The 24,195-nt window shown below is 35.8% G+C and overlaps 1 long non-coding RNA gene across 1 annotated transcript in view; it reads left to right on the top strand.

Annotated features, from left to right (window-relative positions):
* Window positions 1-24,195, top strand: part of LOC309607563 — a 736,883-nt gene that overhangs the window by 487,816 nt on the left and 224,872 nt on the right. The window contains exon 6 of the long non-coding RNA XR_014232447.1: window positions 378-497. This is a non-coding gene — a long non-coding RNA (uncharacterized lncRNA). The remainder of the gene's footprint in view (window positions 1-377; window positions 498-24,195) is intronic.

Here is a 24,195-nt window from a genome sequence, read left to right as displayed (position 1 = left end):
ACCAGATCGTCTGAGTTAAGGGCACAGTTCAAATGATTCCTGGCTCCTTTGCTTTCTCTAAAGCTTTGCACCTGTCTTTAGGTGTCTCTTAAGAAGGCTGTTTCCTTCTCCATGTCTCCTCCTGGTGAATACATAGAAAATCCCCAAGTGTGATAAAGGTTTTGAGTCATTTTGAAAGAATCTGAACCAGAGAGATTTATTTGTTTCCATAATCTATAGAACTTGGCGTAGACAGATGTTAGTAATAAAAGCATTACACAATAATTCTAAATTTGTTTCTAAACAGACTTCAAGGAATATGTTTCTGAGAGTGAGAGGGGGAAGGAAAAGATTTCAGAACGTGGACTTACCTTTTAACTCTCATTACATATACACAGAGCAGCTGCATGAAAATTCAAGACTTTGAAGCCAAAGTGCCCAAGAATTCCCACCACTCTCTGCTGTCCCTACGGTTTTACTTTGAGCATCTCAACATGTAATCCAGTGTCCAGCTCATAGTAAGCAAATATCCAAATATATGTATGTCTCAAACTGATTCCTCCTCAGTAACCTGGGGTTTTCTTTGGCACTTTTATTGCCAAGCCACAGGTTTGAAGCTGAAAACAGGCTATTTTCCGTGGAAGTTTCTCATGTATAAAAATCCATCTCAGATTCCAACCAACGCAATCAGAGAAATTAGTTTATTGATGAAACTCTTGTCCATGAATGGCTTTTTGAAAATAAAAATGCCTTTTTTCCTTCTTGAAAAGGATGAAACAATCCCCGTATTGTCCTACTTGCTTCGAATTTATTTTCCATTCCTTATTATGCATGCCTCCTTCATGTCATCGATACATAATCCATTATGTGCCTCTTATCGTATTTGCTACAACTATTTTCTCAAGATGATGTCGAAGGACATTAGATACCAGAGACTAACTTTGCAGGAGTGAATTAATGTCAGTGTTGAAGGAGTCTATAATCATATGACTAAAGGGGCTTTCAGGAGGCCACACAGTACGCTGATGACAGAATCAAGAATGAAACTTAGGAATTCCAACCATTTGTCTTGTGCTCTGTCCACAAATGATGTTGCGTATTCTTAGTCTTTAGTAAAGACTTGCTGAAATCAGTCCATTGACTGGTAACGTAGAGCATTCATGAAGGAGTTTTTTAAAAATAATCCAATTGAAATTTCTTTGGTGATTATACAAAATTACTAAAAGAAAATGCTGTGCATGTATGACTCTACTCGCAGTGTTTTTTGGTATAAGGTAAGATTGTTACAACTTGAAGTGCATTGAAATTTTCCTTTGATAGTTTATTTTATTTAGAAGTCACAAGGCTCTAGTTTATCTGATATTAAGGAAATGTTTATGCTATCTATGAAATTATTGCTGTGTGGCATTGGGCGAAGAGTATGGACACATGAGTCAGATAGACCTGAGTTCAAATGGATTTCCATCAGCAACTAGCTCTTTGATCTTAGACAAGTATTTATCATTTTTGATACTTCTGTTTTTATTATTGTAAAATGGAGGCATTAAAACTGATTTCTTTTTTTAAAGAAAGACTGATTTCTAGGCTTGTGAAACTTAAGTGAAATAATGCATCAAAAACCTTTAGGACAGAATTTTGGAAAGATGGCAACTGTCGTGTGGAACATTTTAGATGTCCCTCAATCCCTGCATAGAATCAACAGAGCCACTCGAGAGCCATACGAGAACCCTGTAGACAGTGTTGGCAATAAGATAAAGTGACAAGATAGCACCATGAGTCCCAAAGTGCAATAGGATGAGGACAGAACAACAGAAGCCACCATATCTGCCTGTTAGTGGAATCTGTGCAGAGTTGAGGGAGTTTCTGACAACCGAAATGACCAGACATCAACAGAGGACTTTTGTGGATGTATATATAACTAAGCTTACATGCTTTTTCCACGTAGACATAGTACAGTTCTAAAAGAAATGATGAAGAACAGGAGAGTGATTACAAAAAAAATACTTAACTGTTTTCAGGAATGCAATTTGTGATGGTATTGAATAATTATTCTAAGATAGTTGTGTTTGTAATATAAGATAAAAACAATGAGTAATTGTGAGATAGTGCTAATTCTATCATTCCCTGTGTCCTTGAGAACCAGGATTCTCAGCATGTAAGATATAATATACCAGTGGTTAAGAAAAATCTGTGACCCTGAATTTGAACTGAAAATATCAGTATGAAATCATAAGGCATTCTATTTTAACCATTATCTCTATGTGTGTGTGTGCACGCGTGCATGTGTGTGTACATAAATATATATATAGTATTTCCTGGCTCTACTGGAAAGGTCTAGAAACAATGAGTAGCATTATGGTCCTGAAATACTATTTCCTATTAAAAGAAAGTAGGTCTTCTTAGGGAAATATGGCTGATTCAAGGCCTGAGGAAGGAAAGTAAAATACAATAGAAGTGATATTTTCTGAAAAATGTTTTTTTTTCAATTCGGTCTTATGATTTTTAATATTTCTATGAAATTACCTTTAATCTTCTTCAAAGTTGCATTTTAGGATTAATAGAATAGAAATTATTGACTCCACAAATTTTTTTTAAAACTTGGAAAAATATTAAGTATTTAATTTTAACTTTTCATTTAAATTGGCCTTTGCTGATTCAGAGGAATGGGGACAAAAATTCAGCTTTTAAAATTATTGGAAATTCTGTCAAAACTGAATTATGACATATATCTACAATATATATTATGGCGGTCATAATTGTTTTTCCAAATGAAACCATCAAGTCACTAAAATAGTGGATTATATGATATATCCTTGTGTATAGTATCTGAAGCTGAGAAAATGTGCAGAGATATTTGTGACTTGGTAGTTTCATTTGGAATAAAACATGACCAAGATAAGAAAACTCTTAGAATTTGGTACCTTTTTTTTTGAGGTAGTAATCAGTTTCTCAATGTGAAGAGGATACCAATTACAAAAGTTGTTTTAGCAGTTCACTTAGTTCTTACCATTTGAACATCATATGTATATTCTTTTTGTTGCATTTTTTCAAGCAGACAAAAGTCAACATTCTAAGTCATAGGGATATATGATATAGTTTCTTTGCAACAAAGATCTTCTTATTTAAATTGTGGTAAAATATACAGGTTCATTATCTATACATGAAACCCTTGAGGCAATATATGTTTTAGAATTCTTCAGATTTTACAAAAGTAATTCAGTGCAAAACTCTACATTATATAACACTCCCACCCCCAAGCAGGGCTGGGGGCAGCCATCTTATAATCAAACACATTAATGATTCTGCAAAAAATATATATATGAATATTCTTTCACTAAGTGGAATAAATAAAACCTATAAATAGGCTTCTATTGACTTGGGTCACATTTTGCTGCCAAATGAGTTTATGCAAAACTTGCGGGAGGAAAAAAAAAGGATTTTCAAAGCTTTTTCAGTTTTAGAATGGTGGAGGAAGGGATTGTATATCTTTCTTAGTTGTCTCTTTTTTTTACAAAAGCAAAGCAGCAAAATGTACTGAGAGAAGGACACCACCCCATTCTGTTGTCATGCCAAAACATGCATACCTTGATTTTAAACATGAACAGATATCAGAAAAATTCAATAGCGACTGAGGTAGATGGAATAATGGTGCCCGCAAAATGCCCCCATCCTTATCCCTGGAACCTGTGAATGTGTCACTTTACGTGGCAAAGGGATATCGCACATATGCTTACGTTAAGAATCTTGATATGGGAGGAGTGTTCTGGATCACCCAGGTGGGCTAACTTAATCACAGTCTTATACGAGGTAGGCAGGAGGTCAGAGTCAGAGATGGAGACGTGATCCCAGAGGCACAGTTACAGTGATGTACAACCATATGCCAAGCAACGTGGGCAGCCTCTAGAGGCTGGAAAAGACGAGGAATAGATTCTCTTCGCGAGCCTCCGGTAGGAACACAGCCCTGCTGACACCTCGATTTGGCCCTCTAGGACTCATCTGGGGCTTCTGACCCATAGAACTGTAAGGTAATAAATTTGATGTTTTAAGCCACTAAATTTGTGGTAATTTGTCACAGCAGCAATAGGAAACTCGTGTAAAGAAATCCTAATCCCACGCACCTACAGTCAGTTAATCTATGACAAAGGAGGCAAGAATATACAATGGAGAAAAGACAGTCTCTTCAGCAAGTGGTGTTGGGAAAGCCGGACAGCTCCGTGTAAATCAACAAAATTAGGACACTCCCTCGTACCATATACAGAAACAAACTCAACATGGTTTAAAGACCGAAATGTAAGACATGGCACCATAAAACTCAAAGAAGAGAACATAGGCAAAGCGTTCTCTGACATAAGTTGTAGCGATATTTTCTAAGATCAGTCTCCCAAGGCAAAAGAAATAAAAGCAATAATAAACAAATGGGACCTAATCAAACTTAAAAGCTTTTGCACAGCAAAGGAAGCCATCAACAAAACAAAAAGACAACCTATGGAATGGGAGAAAATATTTGCAAACAATGTGACTGACAAAGGGTTAATATCCAAAATACGCAAACAGCTTATACAACTCAATTTTGAGAAAACAAGCGACCCAATCAAAAAATGGGTGAAGACCTAAATAGATATTTTTCCAAAAAGGACATACAGATAGCCAACAGGCCCACAGAAAGGTACTGAACATTGCTACTTATTAGAGAAATGCAAATCAAAACCACAGTGAGGTATCACCTTGCACCTGTCAGGATATCTATCATCAAAAAGTCTACATAATAAACGCTGGAGAGGGTGTGGAGGAAGGGGAACCCTCTTGCACTGTTGGTGGGAATGTAAATTGGTGCAGCCACTATGGAAAACAGTATGGAGGTTCCTTTAAAAACTAAAAATAGAGCTACCATATGATGTAGCAATCTCTCTTCTGGGTATATATCTGGAAAAAATGGAAATTCTAATTTGAAAAGATACATGTGCTGCAATATTCATACCAGCATTATTTACAATAGTCAAGACATGGAAACCACCCAAGTGTCCATCAGCAGATGATTGAGTTAAGAAGATGTAATCTATATTGAATATATATCACACACACACACACAGACACAGACACACACACACTGGAATATTACTCAGCCATAAAAAAGAATCATATATTACAATTTGCAGCAACATGGGTGGACCTAGAGAATATTATGCTTAATGAAGTAAGTCAAACAGAAAGACAAATACCGTATGTTATCATTTATATGTGGAATCTAAAAAATAATACAAGTGAATCTGTATACAAAACAGAAGCAGACTCACAGACATAGAAAACAAATCTATGGTTACCAAAGGGGAGGAGAGGGGCAAATTAGGATTATGAGATTAACAGGTACAAACTACTATACATAAAATAGATAAGCAACAAAGACTTACTGTATAGCACAGAGAATTATATTCAATATCTTATAATAACCTATAATGGAATATAATCTAAAAAATAACTGAATCAGTATGTTGTACGCTTGAAACTAACACAATATTGTAACTCAACTATACTTCAAAAACAAGTAAACAAAAAAGAAATTCTCACTAGACTCTTCAAAATGTCTAGGTCATGAAAGATAGAGAAGACTGGAGAACTATCCCAGATTGGGAGAGATTAAGGAGACATGACAACTGAATACAGTGGGGGATCCTGGATGAGAAAAAACAGCATCAGTGGGACAATTGGCAAGATTTGAATAAAATTTCTAGATTAGTGAATAGTATTGTGTTATGTTAATTTCCTGATTTTGATCATTGTACTATGGTTATGTGAGCTGGCACCACTAAGAGAAGCAGGATAAAGGAGAGGGGAAGTTCTTGGGCTTTTTTGCAGTTATTGTGTAAGTCTGAAATTATTTCAAAATAAATTTTGTTGTAAACCAGTAAAGGTAAACCAAAGGGAGTCCACTTCATTTCCTTCATCATTTAATAATAATAAATAATTAACATTTATTTAATGATTACTATGGACTAGACACTGCTCTAAAGCTCCACATACATTAATATAAACCTTAGGCTATTATGGGGGGGGACTATTATGATCTCATTTTATAGACACGGAAGTGTGGAGAGGGTAGGAAACATATCCAAGGTCACATAGTTATGAGAACTGTTAAAGTCTAGAGTCTGTTCTCAACAGCTATTCAAGGTGATTGTCTTGCACATTAAAGTTTGAGAACATAACGGCATGAATTTCACTACTCAGTTACAGTAGAGCATTTGACTACTCAGGAACCTTTGCTTACTTCCTTATTACTGGCTCTTTTCCATATTGGTGACATTGACAGATAACTGAACACAGCTAGCCAAGTTGTTACACTGGTAATATTTTCAACTGATGTATATTACAACAAGGAAACACTGGTTCTACAGAACTAATGGAGTTTTTCTATAGAATTATCCCTTTGTTGTATTACTTTTCCTCATTTTTATCGATCTGTGTCTTGACATATTAATTTTCTTTTCTGAAATTTTTTCACAACTCCCTGGTCCTACTTGTTTCCCTCAAAACGTTCAGACTTTCTGTCTGTCTTGGTGCTTTAAGTACAATTTCCACACTTTCATTCTAGAGTGGTATGCATCTTATACTGACTATAGTCTAATTTTATTCACATGGCAATAAGACAGAAGGAGTGGCCAGAAAAACTGGGGGCGAAGGAAAAGGTAGAAAGACTGGGAATGACATTCTTGAACACTTGTGTGATAGTGATATCTGAGTTAAGAAGTAGGAGGAGGGAAAAGAGAGAAGAGGTAGAACTCATTGTCTGCTTTAGTTTGAAACCCCTTAGGGTTATTTTCTCTGCCTTATGCCGAGTCAAGCATGTTGTCAGTACTCAACAATAAATAATCGGCCATATTGGCTTTACATGCTTAATTCCCCATATGTAGAGATTAAAATGTGCCTCTGAAAATAAGACTCTAAAAGAGAGTCTTTGATAGGTTCTGGTGGAGGCTGTAAATCATAGCATTTTATGCCCAATCTTAGATAAGTTAAATATATACCGTTTTACCCTTTCATTATATCATGTTTCTTTTTAATATTTTAAAATAGGTGCCTGCAAACTGAAAGTCTTATTCTATTTAGAGGCTTTCGACACACATCTATCCCCACATAGATATGGATATGGTTATACCTAGCTATTTATCCATATGTAATATATAAAGCAATTATTCACTGGTAAATTTGTACATTTCATTTTCCAGTACAGTGTATTCACTTTAACCACATACTTTCTAATCTTTTTGCCTCCTAGTCTCAGATTTTTGAATTCAAATTTCCTTCCCTTTGTCTGTATTTAAAAATAATAATAATCATTTTACATCTATTACAAATAACAATACCTAGTCCCTGATTGAATGCTAACATTGTAATTCATTCTCAGGGTTCGGCTGCCATTCATTCATACCTCGAGCTGTGCTCTCGTTATGTATGACATCAGCAGAAACTCTCAATTCAATTGCAGTCTTTTATTTAATTAGGGACTGTGTATTATTTGGTTTGTAGCCCCTTCCACTGTGTAATGGGAAAGGAAGAAAACTTTGAATATATATTCTAATTGATATTTTTAATACTTACTCTAAAAGCAATCAAAACTTATGTTAAATATTAATTATAATATTTTTCTGCTTTTGTGCACCTTGATTTATTGCTGCCCTTTTGGTCTCACTTTTAATTATATTACAGGAAAACAAAGGATATTTTTATTGGAAGAGTTATTTGGCACAGACAATACGTTCAATGGCGATGGTTATACTGAACTTTATATTAAACTTAATTTTCAAAAGCATATTTAACACAGTTTGCCAGGCTTTTTAAAAATTATTTTTCCTTCCTTTAACAACATGCCTCTCGGGTCTCTATATTAGAAATCAGGGACAAAGCTCATAAAGGAACAAAGACCCAAAATCAGGGATGGTCTTTTAAAAGAGGTACAGTTTCAAAGACTCCTAAAGATATAAATCAAAGTGCTTTTGAATACAGAGAGCATTCTAAAAGAATATTGAACTGTTTGCTTAAAATCTCACATTATTTCCTGCTTTTTAAACCCTGTTCCTTTTTGAAGGCTAGCACCAGATAGGGACAAAAGGAATATTTTCATGCAAAAATCAGGGCCAGGTACAGAGGCACAGTCAGAGTCTATTTCAAGGGGGGACAGGAATTTAATTCAAGTTATTCTCCTCTTTATTCCACATTTAACAGATTTGAAGGATTTCTCCACCTCTCTGACACTTGTGCAGACATCACTAGGTACTGGTTGCACCAGTGGCAGGTACCAGGAAATCTTGGTGTGGAATTTTTAGTCCCCTTGGAATGGATTCTGAAAATACCACAGAGTTTAAATATGTCTGCTCAAGAAGGGTGGGGCTTTATGTTTTTTACAGTTGCCCTTCTGGTCCCTTGTAAGAATAAAAACAAACTATCAGTCTCTATTCCTTTTAAAAAGAATCTTTTGTGACCCACAGGTGGGCCTTGCCCCAGAGACGATGTTTAAAAGTGTGAAGAAAGAAAAATCTTCAGACTTTTGAGAAAGACAGAGATTTTACTTACCTTGTTGTAGATGTACGCTTTTTTATGTTTTATTTTTTATGGAATATTTCTAGCACTTTGGCTAAATCAGTACAAATACCAAAAATAACTGATCATTCTATAACAAATTTCACTTTCCAAAAATTATGACCAAATACAAGGCTTAAGCCCCTATGATATGTGTGTTTCATTAAGGAAGTGTAAAGTCATACCTCTAAGTGGAGCAGGTATCTGTGATTTTTCATGTTTCCATAGCAACGTGTAATTTTTATTGAACTGTGGAATAAATAGGCAAATAAAACATACATAAAATATTGATGGGTGTTGGGTCTGCTGTCTGGGGCTTGAGTAACTTATGGTCACTACCATTTCTTTTTTAACTCCTGTAGCCATTTTCCTAATTACAGCCTATTTTGTTTACTACAATTTCTTTATTATTCATCTAACGCATAAAGTTTGCTTTTTAATGTGGTTTCCAAACCCCACCTTATAGTATACATATCGGAGAGAATACTGAGGATTTAACAGGAGCATGGAAATAAAACAAAAAATGTTTTCTACATTTTCTAAGAGAATTTATGTGATTTGCTTTGTCCTATATTGACTTTCCAGTTTTTGACTAATTTTTACAAGCTATTGACAGTGACTTACGTTCTGTGTTAAAAATATATAACACTGATGAGAAAATAACAAATACAAATTAAAGTGCATTATTCACATTTGAGAAGGCAATTTGTATATGAAAATAGGTATTCCAACAGTATAAGCTAGAAAGAAAAAAAGAAATTGAATCAATTAGATTATTCATTTGAGCTTAAAAAAGGAAGAAATAGAAGATGACATTGATCTAACATCCACATATTTTATTGAAGGTGATTATTATGGTACTATGTATAATATGTATATTATTATTATAGTACTGTGCAGCCTTTATCATTTCAGTTTTATAAGTATTTACTGGGAGATAAATTCATGCTCGGTATTGTGCCAATTATTTAAAAAAAGAAAAAAAGGTCTCTGACCTTAAGTTACATCCTGTTAGAAAAGTTATGGTAAAATAGACAAAATCGCTTAAAATTCAGTATAGTGTCTGGAAAAAAATAAAGCTGTATCCCTACCTCATAGCTTACAGCAAAATAAATTCTAGATTGATCAGATTAAAATTTGCAAAATGAAACCATTAACATAGTAAAGAAAACAAGGACTTTTAAAAATATTTATAGAATCTTAGTATCAGAGAGAGGAAGGCCTTTCTATGTGTGATCAAAACCTCAGAATCCACATTTAAAAATGATAAAATCTGTTGCATAAACGTGAAAAAAATCCACACAGCAAAAGAATATCATAAAAATGTCAAAAGACAAATATTTTTCTTATTCATATCACAGTAAAGGACTAAATTTTAATCGATATAATATTCTTACAAATTAATTTAAAATATACAACATAATAGGAAAATGGACAAAAGAAAAGGAAATACAGTTGGCACTAAAATGTTTGAGAAATGCTCGTAGGTGAGCATTTATGAGATAAAGGCAAGTTAATGAGATACCATTTAGCATACTGGTAGAAATTTTTAAAGTTTTATGACTAACTTGTTCGCAAGGGTTTAAGTATAACTTGTTATAAGCATTGTAAGAGTAGAAGATAATTTATGATCTGCTTGGAAAACAATTTAGCAATATCTATCCCAAAAATGCACATTATTTCATTTCTAAGGCATTCTCACATATGGGCAAAATGCAGGTTACTTACTGCAGCACTGCTTGCTATATAAAAATCATGGGAAATCATGGAAACAACCTAAGTGTAGAGGACGCGGTGAATGTATTTCAGTACATTCACACAGTGGAGTACTATGCAGCCATTAGAAAAACGAAGCATCTCTTTGAGTACAAATATGGAGTTACATCTAAGAATATTGTTAAATGAAAACAGCAAGGTGCAGATCAGTGTTGTAGTGTGCTCCCACTTATGTAAAAACAAAAACAGTAAAATACAAATATGCTTCCATATGCATAGACTATCACTACAGGTGCACACAAGAATACTTGTTATCCCTGAAGAGATGAATTTGTTGTGTAGAGAACAGAGATGGGATGACAACTTTTTTATCACTCTGTATCCTTCTGTAAATTTTGAATTTTGTCCAATTATTTATTGTGCCTATGTAATTAATTTTTGAAAATAGTTGTTATTTTTAAGACAGTATAAGGGCAAATACAAAAAAAAATGTTTAATGCTGGGGAAATTTTAAGTGACAAATGACCACCCTATGATGCTTTCAGAAAAGGTTTAGAATAAGTAGGTCTTGAGCTAGACTTGAAACTAAAAATGAGATCAGGAAGTATAATATTACCATGAACTAAGATGGCCATAACCATATCCATATGGTACAAGGTATGGCCACATCATTCAAGCAAGTATAAGATAACGTGGAGGATAAAAAGAGACAGAGATTATGGAAATAGAGAAAAAGAGTGGAAGGAACAGTGAGATGAAATTGTCTGTTTTGCAGTGAAAGTAAAATAATGGGTTTATAGTTCAGAACAAATATTCAAATAACAAGGTAGAAAGTACGATGGTCTTAATGATTATTTTGCAAAAGCACCCTTTTTTGCATAAATTCTTGGATGAGGAGAAGAGGTGTGATGTATTAGAAAAGGCCATGAACACAGAACTCAGGAGACATTTCGTCTGGTCCCTGTTCTGCCATTAATTAGCAATGTAACCTTGAGAAGGTCACATTGTCTCTCCAGCCTTCAGTTTTATTGTCTGTTATATAAAGGGGTGGGGGGCGTGTAATAGATTCATGATTCTACAATCATTTTTTATATGAAGAATTTTTTTTTTCAAATGAATTGTGAGTGCAAACCAGTAAAACAGATAAAAGCAGGGAAACTTTGTATAAAGCAGGGATGGGTGGCTCAGAGCTCTTCTGTACAATGTCTTTCTTTCCCATTATGGCCCTCTTTAATGGAGCTAAATCAAAGCCTTGGGAATCAGCAAAGTTCAATTTGAAACTATTTACTAGAGGATTCCTAAGGTCCCTTTTCATAAGAACATTCACAATTCTAGGAGGTAATTGATTCATAGGTTTAATCATGTTGTGAAGTTTCTACAGAAATATTTGAAAAAATAATGGAAATAGTGTGAACCTGTGCAGGAAGTAATTACTTCAACAAAGGTTTTTTAAGCATCTTTTCTGTGCTTGGACCCCCCCCATCTCACAAGATACAAGGCTGGCTGAAATATGATCCTGCCCTCCCTGATTCTTGCAATCTATTGGATTTTTTAAATGTGTGTAGGGTTCTCTAAGCTTCTTGCATACTTATGTTGAAGTCTTTTATTTGTTTGGGAACTTTTCCGTTGTCTTTTTCCTCCCCTTCTGGGACCAGTTCCACATATGATAGTACTCTTGACTGTCTTACATGTCTCTTTTGCTCTTTTTTCTTCTTTCCATCCTTTATTCTTGCTGAGTTTCAGATGGAATGTCTTTTACTGACCTGTCATTAGTTTACCGATCCTATCTTCTGCTTTGTTAAACCCCTCCTCCAAGTTCCTAAATTCAGATGTTGTATTTTTAATGCTAAACTCTTCATTTGAGTCGGTTTTTATAGAATCAAATATGTGTTTTGTATTTCTCCATCCTTTATTTTGTCCGTCTTTTTCTCTATTTCTTTGAGCACATTAATCATAGCTATTTTAAAGACTTGGTTGGCTAATGTCAGCATCCGGATTATCTGTGGGTTTGTTTCTGTTGTCTGTGTTTGCGCTTGGTTGTTGGTTTTGGCCATTCCACTTATTCTGTTGAAGCATTTTTGACTGTATGTAAGACATTGTGTATAAAATACTGTAGAGACTTCAAGCATTGTCAACTTCCGCAAAGGAATTCTCCTCTTTCCTCTGCTGAAGCCGATAGTGTGAAGGGCTGATTGGCTAAATGAAATCAGGGATTGTGCTGTATTGGGACTGAGCTGTAACTTTTCCAACCTCAGCTTCAGTTTAGCTCTTTGATCGTTTACCTCATGCAGCTTCAACATTGAGTAAATGTATTAAGGCCACATAGTGGAGGCCTCTAAGTGTCCAACCCTAGGTGTCAGTCCCACACAAATATCAAAAAATCATAGTTTCTCGTTCCCCTTGCCCCTCAGCTTCAGATGAATCTAGAATCAGTAAACGGACCCAAGTAACATTAACTGCAAATCTTTGGTGCTAATTCATCCCTCCTTTAAGGTTTCTCATGTGTTGCTCAATTTGTTTTCAGGCCTTCTCCCCCAGAAGGTCTTTGTTTCCTAAGTCTGCAAGATTGTGGAATTTTTCATTCTCCCTTCTGGAATCTTTTAGTCTATTTCTTTAGCCTTTCACACAACCTTAGATTGATCAGTTCATGTATTGATAGAAATGGACTGTCTGGTTGAAAGCCCTCAAGTCTCCAAACTTTATTATTCTGGCTTCACGATACCACTAAAAACTTTGCTCTTTCTCCTTCTTTCTGTAATGACCATCTGCTTGCACCAAGATCTCATCCTGTGCCCAGTGTGACAAATACCCCCAGGAAAAGCACCAACGCTCATCTCACTCATCAACTCACCACCTACTGGTTCTCCTCTCACTTACACTGTAGTCAATCTGGTCTTTGTTGCTTTCCGATGCCTGTAAAAACATGACTATTGCAATTTATCCAGCTTTGTCTCATTGTCAGTGCAAATACCCATCTGCAGTAACCTACTACATCCTACTCAGAAACAGACTCTCACGATCCAGATTTTCAGGAACCTTAAAATCTAAGCAACATGAGACAAATTTTTTAAATGTTAGTATATGACATACTATTCATGTTATCATGTATGAACAGCTGTTTCAAGGTTTTCCTCTAAATGGTTTGTCAAAGTATGGGATAGTCTCTGGTCATGTAATGTAAGATGCAGTTAATAAATCTACTAATAACTGAGGCTAAAATTTCTTGTACATATACAGCACTACCTAGTAACTTCACTCTGGCAAAGCAGAATTCTTTAAAACAAATGAAAACAAGTTTTTATAAGAATAATCATGTAGGATAAAGTTAAATAAAATTTTAAATTAGATGCTAACTTTCTAGGCTGTCATGCAATAATCATAAGTAGTACCTTGGGTGAAGAGAATGGTATTTTCCACTGGTGTATGTATAGAACATAGGAAGTATTGTCTTATAACATGCTTTGAAATTCTAAGCCACTGGTGTCACTATCATTTTTTTTGGCTCCCAGCGTGTATCAATGTGCATTTTAAACTATTTCTTCAATTAACTCCAAGATATCCATCATGCTAAAATTTTTAGAAAGCCTGGAGGGCTTAAGAAATTGTGTGTATGTGTGTGTAAAAGTGTACTTAAGAAATGAATTTGGTTTGCATACCTTGGATTACTGGGGATTTATTTTATTCTTTCTTTTGTTCTTGATTTTCTCATGTTTAATCAATGTTATATTTGTAAAGCAATTCAAATCTAGATTAAAATTTAACCTGTAAAAGGGTTGCTTGAGAAATGAATGAACTCTCTCTGCCATTCCATTTTTTCTTTTGTTTTCTTTCTTTTTTAAAATTTTTATTGGAGTATAGTTGATTTCCAATGTTGTATTAGTTTCAGGTGTACAGTAAAGTGACTCAATTTTATATATACATATATCCACTCTTTCTTGGATTCTTTCCCATATAGGTCATTGCAGAATATTGAATAAAGTTCTCTGTGCTATACAGTAGGTCCTTGTTTATCCGTTTTATATAGAGTAGTGTGTATATGTTAATCCCAAACTCCTAATTTATCCCTCCCGCCTGCACCTTTCCCCTTTGGTAACCGTAAGTTTGTTTTCTAAGTATGTGAGTCTGTTTTTGTTTTGTAAATAAGTTCATTTGTATCATTTTTTTTAGATTCCACATATAAGCGATATCATATGATATTTGTCTTTGTCTGACTTAGTGCACTTAGTATGATCATCTCTGGGTCCATCCATGTTGCTGCAAATGGAATTATTTCATTCTTTTTGATGGCTGAGTAATACTCCATTGTATATATACACCACATCTTCTTTATCCATTCCTCTGTCAATGGACATTTAGATTGCTTCCGTGTCTTGGCTATTGTCAGTAGTGCTGCAATGAACATTGGCATGCGTGTATCTTTTCGAATTATGGTTTTCTCCGGATTTCACTTTAGTAAATCTGCTAAACGACTTTCCACTGTGGTTATACCAAATTATTCTCCCACTAACAGCATAGGAGACTTCTAGTCATTTCACCGTATCACCAATGATGGTTAGCATTGCCTTTTTAAAAAAATTTTAGCCATTCTGACAGGTTGGAATATCATCTTGTGGTTTTCATTTTCTTTTCTATAATGACTTGATGCAGTGGAGTGCCTTTCACATGACCTCAGATGGCTGTTGTGAGAATTGAAGGACACAGTGCATGCCAAGGTCTTTGAACAGTGTCTTACACATAGCCGGTGCTCAGTGAAGCCAGGCATTCTTATTAGTATACCTTTACCTATTTGATTGCAGTGAAGGACCGTGGCGTGATCTCAGTATGGCACATTCCTACCTTTTAATAATCATTGTTCTTTTCCTTTCTGGGTTGCTAAGGCAAAAACAGAACAAAACAAAAAACAAACGAAACCCAGACAACTAGACAAATCATAAAAGAGAGCGTTAGTAAAACAAGAAAAAGAAACATTTTTATGGCTACGTTTCTATTTTAACTAGTATAAGCAACCAAGGTTTATTTTATTGAGCACCACTGAATTAACACAAATGAAATGTAACCTCATTAATCACCATTTATTGATTTACACCTCACTAATGCAATCATTTAGGCAAGTAGCTGTTGGGTAATTGTGTCTCATTATAGTTCTTGTGTAATTTCCAGATAGGAATTACTATCAAGTATGTCAAATGGGAATCCTGTGCACTGGGTGTGCGATAATCTGGGTACTCAAAGAGTTGTGTAAAATACCACAAGGGACCTTTCCAACTAGCCAATAATGAATAATGTACTTTTCCTTTGCCACACTTTAAAAGGAGTTTTCCTTTGCCACACTTTAAAAGGGGTTTTCCTTCTGGGCTTTTATCATTTGGCCTTAAGTTAAACAGGGATGTAGCAACCATTTCTGGCCACATTCTACTCCTTTGACTACACAGAGTCAGAGAAAAAGATGGCCATGAATTGTGGGCAGTAAGGGAAGTAGAGGTTTCTGAAGACAGACGGCACAACCATGTAAGTGAAATGGCATCTGTTCAGGAATTTAGAACTAGGAATGACATGGCAGAGGCCACAGAATGGCCTTAAATTTTGAGCTGTCTAAACAGTGACAGCAGGCGGGCATCAATCAGTGCCATCCAGCATCTGGACAAGAAAATTTATCCTGAGAAAGTAGCTTTTATTTTTTGAATCATTGAATCGTTCATCATTTCTTCTGCATGAATGCTGACTAGGGGAGGTCTACAGACACATTCTAATACAAATATTTAAAGTGTAACGATAAATAAATTCACTGGTGTGGGATATAGCACAAACTATACAGAGTAAGAAATGTAATTTTTTTTTCATTTCTGAGATTATTGTAGGCTGTAAATATCTTGTCTAATGTATATACCACAGGTTGTGCAATAAAGTAGTGATTTGAACCACTTGATAGAGAACTGACTACAAAACCACAATGCCGTTTGAGTCAACAAATATTTACGTAGTCAGTGAGGGGACCAAGGCTGCATTTGGTGCTATGGTGGATGCAAGGATATATATATATAAGTAAACGTGTGTGTAATTTGTATACATAAGTTTAAATCAAAGCAAGGTATGGAAAGTGTGATCATAACCAAGCCTCCTTGAGCCTGTGTGGAGCTTGACCATATGGTTTAGAGTGGTGGTTCTTAGCAGGGATGATTTTGCTCCTGAGGGGACATTTGTAAATGTCTGGAGACATCGTTGATTATCACAACAAAAGGAGAAGGGACTGCTGGCATCTAGCAGGTAGAAACCAGGGATGCTGTTCAATATCCTACAGTGCACAGGGCAGTCCTTACAACAAAGAACTCTCTAGCCCGAAATGCCAATAGTGCTGAGGTTGATAATCCCTGATTTGTAGCATTACGCCCTATCCCCAGGGCTCAGAACAAGACCTGTCACATAGTAGGCTATCAACAAATATGTATTAAAGGATGAGCATTACTATGAAGTTACTAACCTATTCAACAGGAAATTTTAAAACACAATACTCAAATGCGTGAATTATGCAGTATGTGAATTACACATCTGAAAAGTTCTTACAAAGCACAGTGATCATTTTACTTTTTATAAATATAAAATTTGCAATTTTTTCACATTTTCATGTAAGGTGTTCTTTTTTACAAGTTGATAACACAGAAAACAGGTTAGCATTTTAATTAAAAGCTGTGGCTTAGAAGTCAGACAAATATGATTTAAAAATCCTCATTGACCCTCAGTTTCCTGGACTGTAAATTAGGATAAAAGTAAATAAATAGGGGGAAATTATATATATAGCACTCATTGTGTATTAATGATTACAGTCTCCTAGCATGGGATATTGTCCTCAAATTCAGCTGGTGGTATACTATCCTTTGGTACAGGTGGTTGGCAGACAGGGTTAATTCCTACTTTGTGAAAGAATTACTTTTTTCTAAGGTATTGCTCTAATATGCTATTATCCGCTCCCCTAACAAGCCATTTTGTAGTAGAAGCTGCTTCTGCAATAGCAACCTCTTCAATAGAGAGAATTTCTATGTGCCAGGCACTGCACTAAATGCTTCACATGCGTCTCATTTTCTAATCCTCCCATAACGTGATGAGCTTTGGGGTACCAAGACTCAAGGAGGTTTGGCCAGCCAGGTAGTAAACTGCAGATCTGGGATTCAACCACACACGTGTCTAACTCCAAAACCAAAGCTCTTACCCGCTATGAAAGAATGTGTCTTTGAGCAATCAGGAGAAGATTTCATCAAAGATGGATCAAATTTATATACTTAAGAGGGAAAGGAGGTCCGATGAAGATGGAGCAGAAGTGGGGGTAAGCTCATCTCCCAACAAAAGCTCAAGTATTTCGTAACGTACAAGTTGTTCATTGTTTACAATAGTGCATCACTGGAATCAATTGTTACGAACATCAGTAGGGGATCAGATGAAGAATGTAGAATAGTATACACAACCACTGCAGTTGATGAAGCAGATCTCTATACTTAGAAAGATGTCACCTTCGTTATGGAGATGAAAACGGGTTATAGAATGAGGTGTGCATATATTCATATGTATGTGTGTATACTGGACAGAATCACAACTGTACATGTGACTGGAAGTAGTGCCTATAAAGGAGGAAGAGATTATGGGATGGAGTGACATTCAACAGGATTACACTTCCTTTTTTTTCTCTGTTCTTCGAATGAGCATGTATTATATTTACAATGTCTAAAAATCACTGATTTAACAGATATTTATTATACACCTGCTGTGGCCAGGAACCACCCTTCTACTCATTTGTATCCCATTCTTGCTCTGTAATTAATCTAGAAGCATTATATGAGTTTGCTTCATTGATATCTAAGCCACAGTTGAGGAGTGAGCTGATAGTAGCCTAGACTAAGGTAGTCATGTTGAGAATGCAGGGGGTGGGGAGGGAGAAGTTCACACAATCCTCCTCTTGTGTAGTCTCGAGTACGTGTCCCTCCCATGAGCCTCTCCATGGCATCATTCATGAAAAATCTAGGGGCCAAAATTCAGTCCATGCGTTCAGGACACAGGAGAATGAACCATTTCCTGAAAACCAGGGAGGACTGAGGAATTTTTAAAGAGTCTCTTCAGACCATTGTTCCTGTTTGACTATAATATGACTATTTATTCATATAGTACTTTCCACAGATTCTGATTTTTATGGTGCCATAAAGTAAGATTTTCAGAAACTTGGTGGTGGGTAACATAATGCCATCAATGACACAATTAATTAATGAAGAATTCTACTTAGTGAGGGTGAGCATCATATTTTTCTGAAAATGGATCTTGAAAGCTTCCTTGATTATACTGTGTTTCTGCTTCCATTATCATTTAGAGATTGAGGCATGAGATGGGGCTGGTGATTATAATGATTTAAGAGGAGAAATAATATGTCAGAACTATGGGAGATTCTATAATTTCATGGTCTATAGCATAAAAAAAATACATCACATCACTAGATCTGGGTGTGTTGTACTTTCATATTGGCTGTTGTGATACCTTGCACAATGTACCTGATTGCAAATTTATACTGAACTCCCCTGACACCAGTGGCATATATATTGTAGTTCCTAATGAAGAAAAGAGAATGCAATACACTTTTATTAGAAATTTCTTTAGGGTCTAGGCTGTAATGGCACATATGAGGGGGAAGAAATTACTCATTAAGTATTTCCTAGGAATTATTCATAATTTCATCTCACAGTATGACAGACCCTAGACCCCGTGGATGCTTCGGCTGGTGCTGAGTGGAACTGCCCAGCTCCGTAATGCCATTAGCCATGTGGAGCACATAATACCTCTGATCTTAAACCTGCAATAAAGATCGTTTTGCTTTCTGGGGTAATGAGAGGTTCTGACAATTAGAGTCTTTAACAGTTTGGGCCTCAACTGTGGACCTCACTCCTCAACTGTGGCTTAGATATCAGTGAAGCAACTTCTTCAGAAGCAAGAGTTTTTATATGTACCAAAATCTGCTCCTGAGATTGTGTGGGTCACTGGAAGAGTTTGGGTTTTGATTCTTGACACCTCAGCCATTAAAATTAACAGTGAAATATGTCAGATATACATTCCAATATACAGAGATGTGGCATCATGTGTAGTCAACCAAGAGGGTAACTGACTTTCCAGTTGCTATCTGATTATTATTATGTTTTTTAAATAATCAGATAAATTCCGAGAAACGTAAGTACCAGATTATTTTCCTCAGGCATCAGATGTCAAAGAAATAGAGTTAAATGAATTATCTTTTTAAATTTTGTGCTTTTAACTTTTTCAACCATATTTTACTGAATCTAAGATGCATTGAAGGTAGAACACACCATTATTTTATGTACTGTTGAGAGCTGTAATTATAAGACTCATCTCAATTTTGAGAAATGTGAAAAAATGTATTCTTGTGATATGTAAAAAATATATTTTAGAATCAGTGAAATTTGGTAATCACACGTGATGCATGTTGGGAAAAAGCGAACAGCATACATCTATGTAGGTATTCTCCATTCCCAAACCTGTGCTAATAGTTTGTTCTGCATCTCCCATAATTGCATACACAGTTTTTTACAAGGTGGAACCACTCGATATATTTTGAATTGCAACTGTTTTTGCATGAAACAATATATTACGGTCACTCTTCCATACCAGTTACCTCATTTTTTTAAATGACTAAAATGTTATTCAGAAATGTCTTTTCTATCTTTAAGCTGGAAGTTACAAACTGTGGCCCACAGTCCACTGTTTTAAATACCATAAAAATTCATGTATATTCCTGCTTTTCAGCTTCTCTTAAAAATCATGTCAGGGTGATGCTTTTGCGTGGCGACAATTTCCAGCCAAGTAGTGACTGGCCCTCTAGTTGGAGGATGCATCTTTTTCCTGGTGCACCATGTTCCCCACGGTTCCTTATTCTCATACGTATAGCCTTTATCTCTTGTTTACATCTCCACCTTGCCCCCCGCCCCTGGATTTTAGGTTTGAAAACTCAACTTTAAACATTTGGAACAAAACTTACTATGCCAGCACAGAAAGGCCTTTTTGTTGCATTCCAAATTCACTTAGAAAATTACAAAATTTCTCACTGTCTGCCACCTCCACCATTTTTTTTTTTTTCTCCTGCCAACATTTAGGTATCTGACTGCAAAACTTTTCAATTCTCCCATGTCCTTAAAGTTACATTAAAGGAGTTACTGGCTCCATTTAATTGGCCCCAGTTATTTGCATTAGTCTTTCCTATTATATGCATCTCATTTGATTATCATAGACCCAACAACTCTTTCACATTGGAAAGTCATCATTAAACTTCTCTAATGATCTGCCATTGTCCACCCAAAATGAAAATGTTTCCTTTGTACCATTAGTTATCCCAGCTTTGTCCCCGCCGTCCAACCTGATCACTTCTTTAATTGTTATTCCGCTAGAATTTGGGAGTTGAACCCACCTTTTTGTCTCCACCGTTTACTTAGTTGGCAAAGAACATTGTGGAAATGTCTCTGTGAGTGAGCCTTAAGAACAGGAAGAGATCGAGTATTCCATTTCTTGATGTGGCCCACTTTCCAGTGCCATGGTTTGATGGCACTGGATATTGATTTGATATTGATTAGTAACCCTAAGCAGGAAATTGCAAATTTTCTTAATAGATTTCTTATTATAATAATCTTACCACTTAAACAGATTTCTTGGCGAGAGTCTTAGTATGACTAATGTAGCACTATTTTTTGAATGTGTATGTTCTACAAAATAGACAATAAAATAATTTGAAAATAATCTCTGAATTTCTGGAAGACACACAGACACATTACTATTCTGCTTCAAGCCAGAAATAGAAAAATAAACTACGCAGCATTGAATTCAGTGCAATTGTGTGACTACCAGACAATGAATATTATGAAGAATTTATTCTGGACTACTAGTTTACATATGTCACAAGTAGATAAAAGACTCTTTTTTGTGCCATCTCTCTCTCTCTCTCTCTCTCTCTCTCTCCCTCTCTCCCCCTCTCCTCTGTGCCTATAATGTCATGCCAGTTATGATAGCCAGTGAGTGTTTTCCCCCTGAGGAATGATATGGTAGGACTGAATTGGACACCTTGCACCCAGGGGCTAAACTATAATGGTGTTATCTCTTCAAAACACCCATGTCTCTTAGGTAGATCTCTTCCCATGGGGAGGCATGAAAGCAGAGAGCCTCCTGGGTAGCTTGCAGTTAGATTGTCTCCTCTGAAATATAAATTAGATGCAAAGATGTGTAAACTAGGAACTTTTCCAGACTTATTTTTAAAGAAGTACAGCATTTCCCAAGACTTCCATGAAAGCAAGAGTCTTTGGACTGTCAAAAAGCTCAATAGCATCATGGAAATTCTGTATGCTCTCTGGGTGTGTTGGGTAAGGGACAGTCAAGAAGAGAGCCAGTTGTGTGGAAGCTGAGTGGATACAGTTACATTTCAAAAAGTCCTTAAACTATCATTGTTCTTTTTAAGTAAGCCAAAGATTTAAGACATGAAGCCATCTTGTTTTACCCTGATTATATGTCATGATCCTGATGACTATTTCTAAATTTCTGATTGCAAAAAAAAAAAAAAAAAAAAAGCTTAATATAGAAAATCTAAACTATAAAGAGGAATAGAACAATAAAGCTCCCGTAATGCCAACACTCAGAGACAAACTCTGTTAATATTTTTATGTGTTAGTTCTAGTTGAAGTGTGTTTTTTTTTGACACGTTTAAATTTTTTGAAATGATACCATATATCAATATTACATCCTTCCCTTTTTATTTAATTTATAACATGCTCACACATACACAGGTACATAATGTATAATACAACCAATAATATATTTCAGAGCTATTTCCCCTAGCTTATTGAAAATTTCTGAAAGCATAATTTAATGGCATCATTGTATGGCTGTCCATTGTGTCAACATAATAAAATTTGCTGAACTGTTCTTCTATTGTTGGTCATTTAGTTTGTTTTCACTTTTTGCTGTTATAAATAGCCACATTGCAAAGCATTTGTAGTGATTCTGGGTGAACAAAATAAGTGGGTAAATGGTATGAAATGTTTTAGACTCAACAAACATATTACCAAATTGTTTGACAGAAGTATTATTACCAACTACGTGCATTGAATGAGTCCCAATTTCAGCCTAGTCTCACTGGCACTGGGTAAACTTATCTTGTAAACATGTCTCTTTATAAGTAAAAGTGGTAATCTCTTCGTTGTTTGAAAGTACACTTCTTTTATTCCTGGTAAAGGTAAATATTTTTTCATTTAAGCATTCTCTTTTGTGGGAATTGTTAAATTGCTCAGACAAGGGTGGCCTTACACAGTGTTGTCTATGCCTACTTGAACATCAGCCTTATTTATTTATTTATTTATTTATTTTTGGCTGTGTTGGGTCTTAGTTTCTGTGCGAGGGCTTTCTCTAGTTGCCGCAACCGGGGGCCACTCTTCATCGCGGTGTGCGGGCCTCTCACTGCCGTGGCCTCTCCCGTTGCGGAGCACAGGCTCCAGACGCGCAGGCTCAGTAGTTGTGGCTCACGGGCCTAGCTGCTCCGCGGCATGTGGGATCTTCCCAGACCAGGGCTCGAACCCGTGTCCCCTGCATTGGCAGGCAGATTCTCAACCACTGCGCCACTAGGGAAGCCCCTTATTTTTTAAAAACTTTTTAATTTATAAAGTGCTGTCACATACATAATTACCTCATCTGAGTCTTACAACAACTTTTTGATGTAGGAAAGATCAGGTATTAATTCTCTATTTAAAACTGAGACAAGTGAGGCTCAGGGAAAATCAGTGACTAGTCCAAGTGAATCCCATTAGCAAGCAGAAGAGGTGTTTTTATTTTGTTCTCATTTTTTGCTATTGAATCAGTTTCACTCTATAAACTACTTTACGTGAAGTAAGGTCCAGTTAAGGCAAAATACAAGAAAGTAAACAAGGATTACTGTTTAATGCCCTTCACTGGCTTCCTAAAACAATGTACAAGACATCAAGAAAAAGACAGGTATCATTTTTTTACATGGCGTCTGAGACACTCCATTTTTGAACCAGAATAAGTGTTTAGCAAGAGAAAAAAAAAAAAGGATGAGCTGGAGGGCTGTTTTTCTGATTGTTGACTCATAAAGTATTAACCTTAAACACTCGTGAGTTTAAACATAAGATGACAAAAAGTAGTATCTGGAAGGTGTGCAGACGATGGGCAATATTTTTGAGGCAGTATTTTTCAGGATACCACAAGCCAAGCAAGTTAGAGTGTCTCTACATTCAAAGTAAAGGTTTTGTTTCTCCTTCATTATTGCATCAAAATATTTGCTAATTGCAAAAAGCTAACTCTGTCTTCTGAGTTGCTGATCTAAGGGGAAATAGTTATAAAAATGAACTTACAAGAAATTTAAGAATTGAAACCCTTTATATAGATCTTCCCATTGAAGAAAAATCACACAGCTTTCTGAAAAAGAAACCTCTGGGATTTTATTTTTAATTAATATCATCAATTTTATGCATTCTGAAATTTTTTAAGGCACAGTATAAATTTTAAACCAACGGTACATGTATTCTCGTGAAATGTGACCACGTATAAGCCATATGGAACTTACAACCGTGTGGAACTTAGGTGTTCTATGTGCTGTCATTTGGGCACTGTACAACTTGAGACGTAGCAGTTGTGTCAGTTAGGATTCTTAGTTGCAAGCAACAGAAACTGATTCTGGTAAATCTTGGGCAAAAATAGAATTTATTGGCAGGCTCTAAAGGGCTCACAAAAATTAATGACAGCCAGGAGGACAATTCTTGAAATGCAGGCATAAATCTGCAACCCTCTAAGTGGTCCTACAGCAAAGAACATTCACACCAAAACCAATTAGAGCTGTCCAACACCATTCACAAATATAACTCCAAGTATCGCCATATTCTGTGT

The sequence above is a fragment of the Balaenoptera borealis genome (assembly GCF_965194805.1).
Source record: "Balaenoptera borealis genome assembly, chromosome: 12".
Lineage (NCBI taxonomy): Eukaryota > Metazoa > Chordata > Mammalia > Artiodactyla > Balaenopteridae > Balaenoptera > Balaenoptera borealis.
The sequence above is the reverse complement of the archived record's forward strand: the minus strand, read 5'-3'. Positions and strand labels throughout refer to the sequence as shown.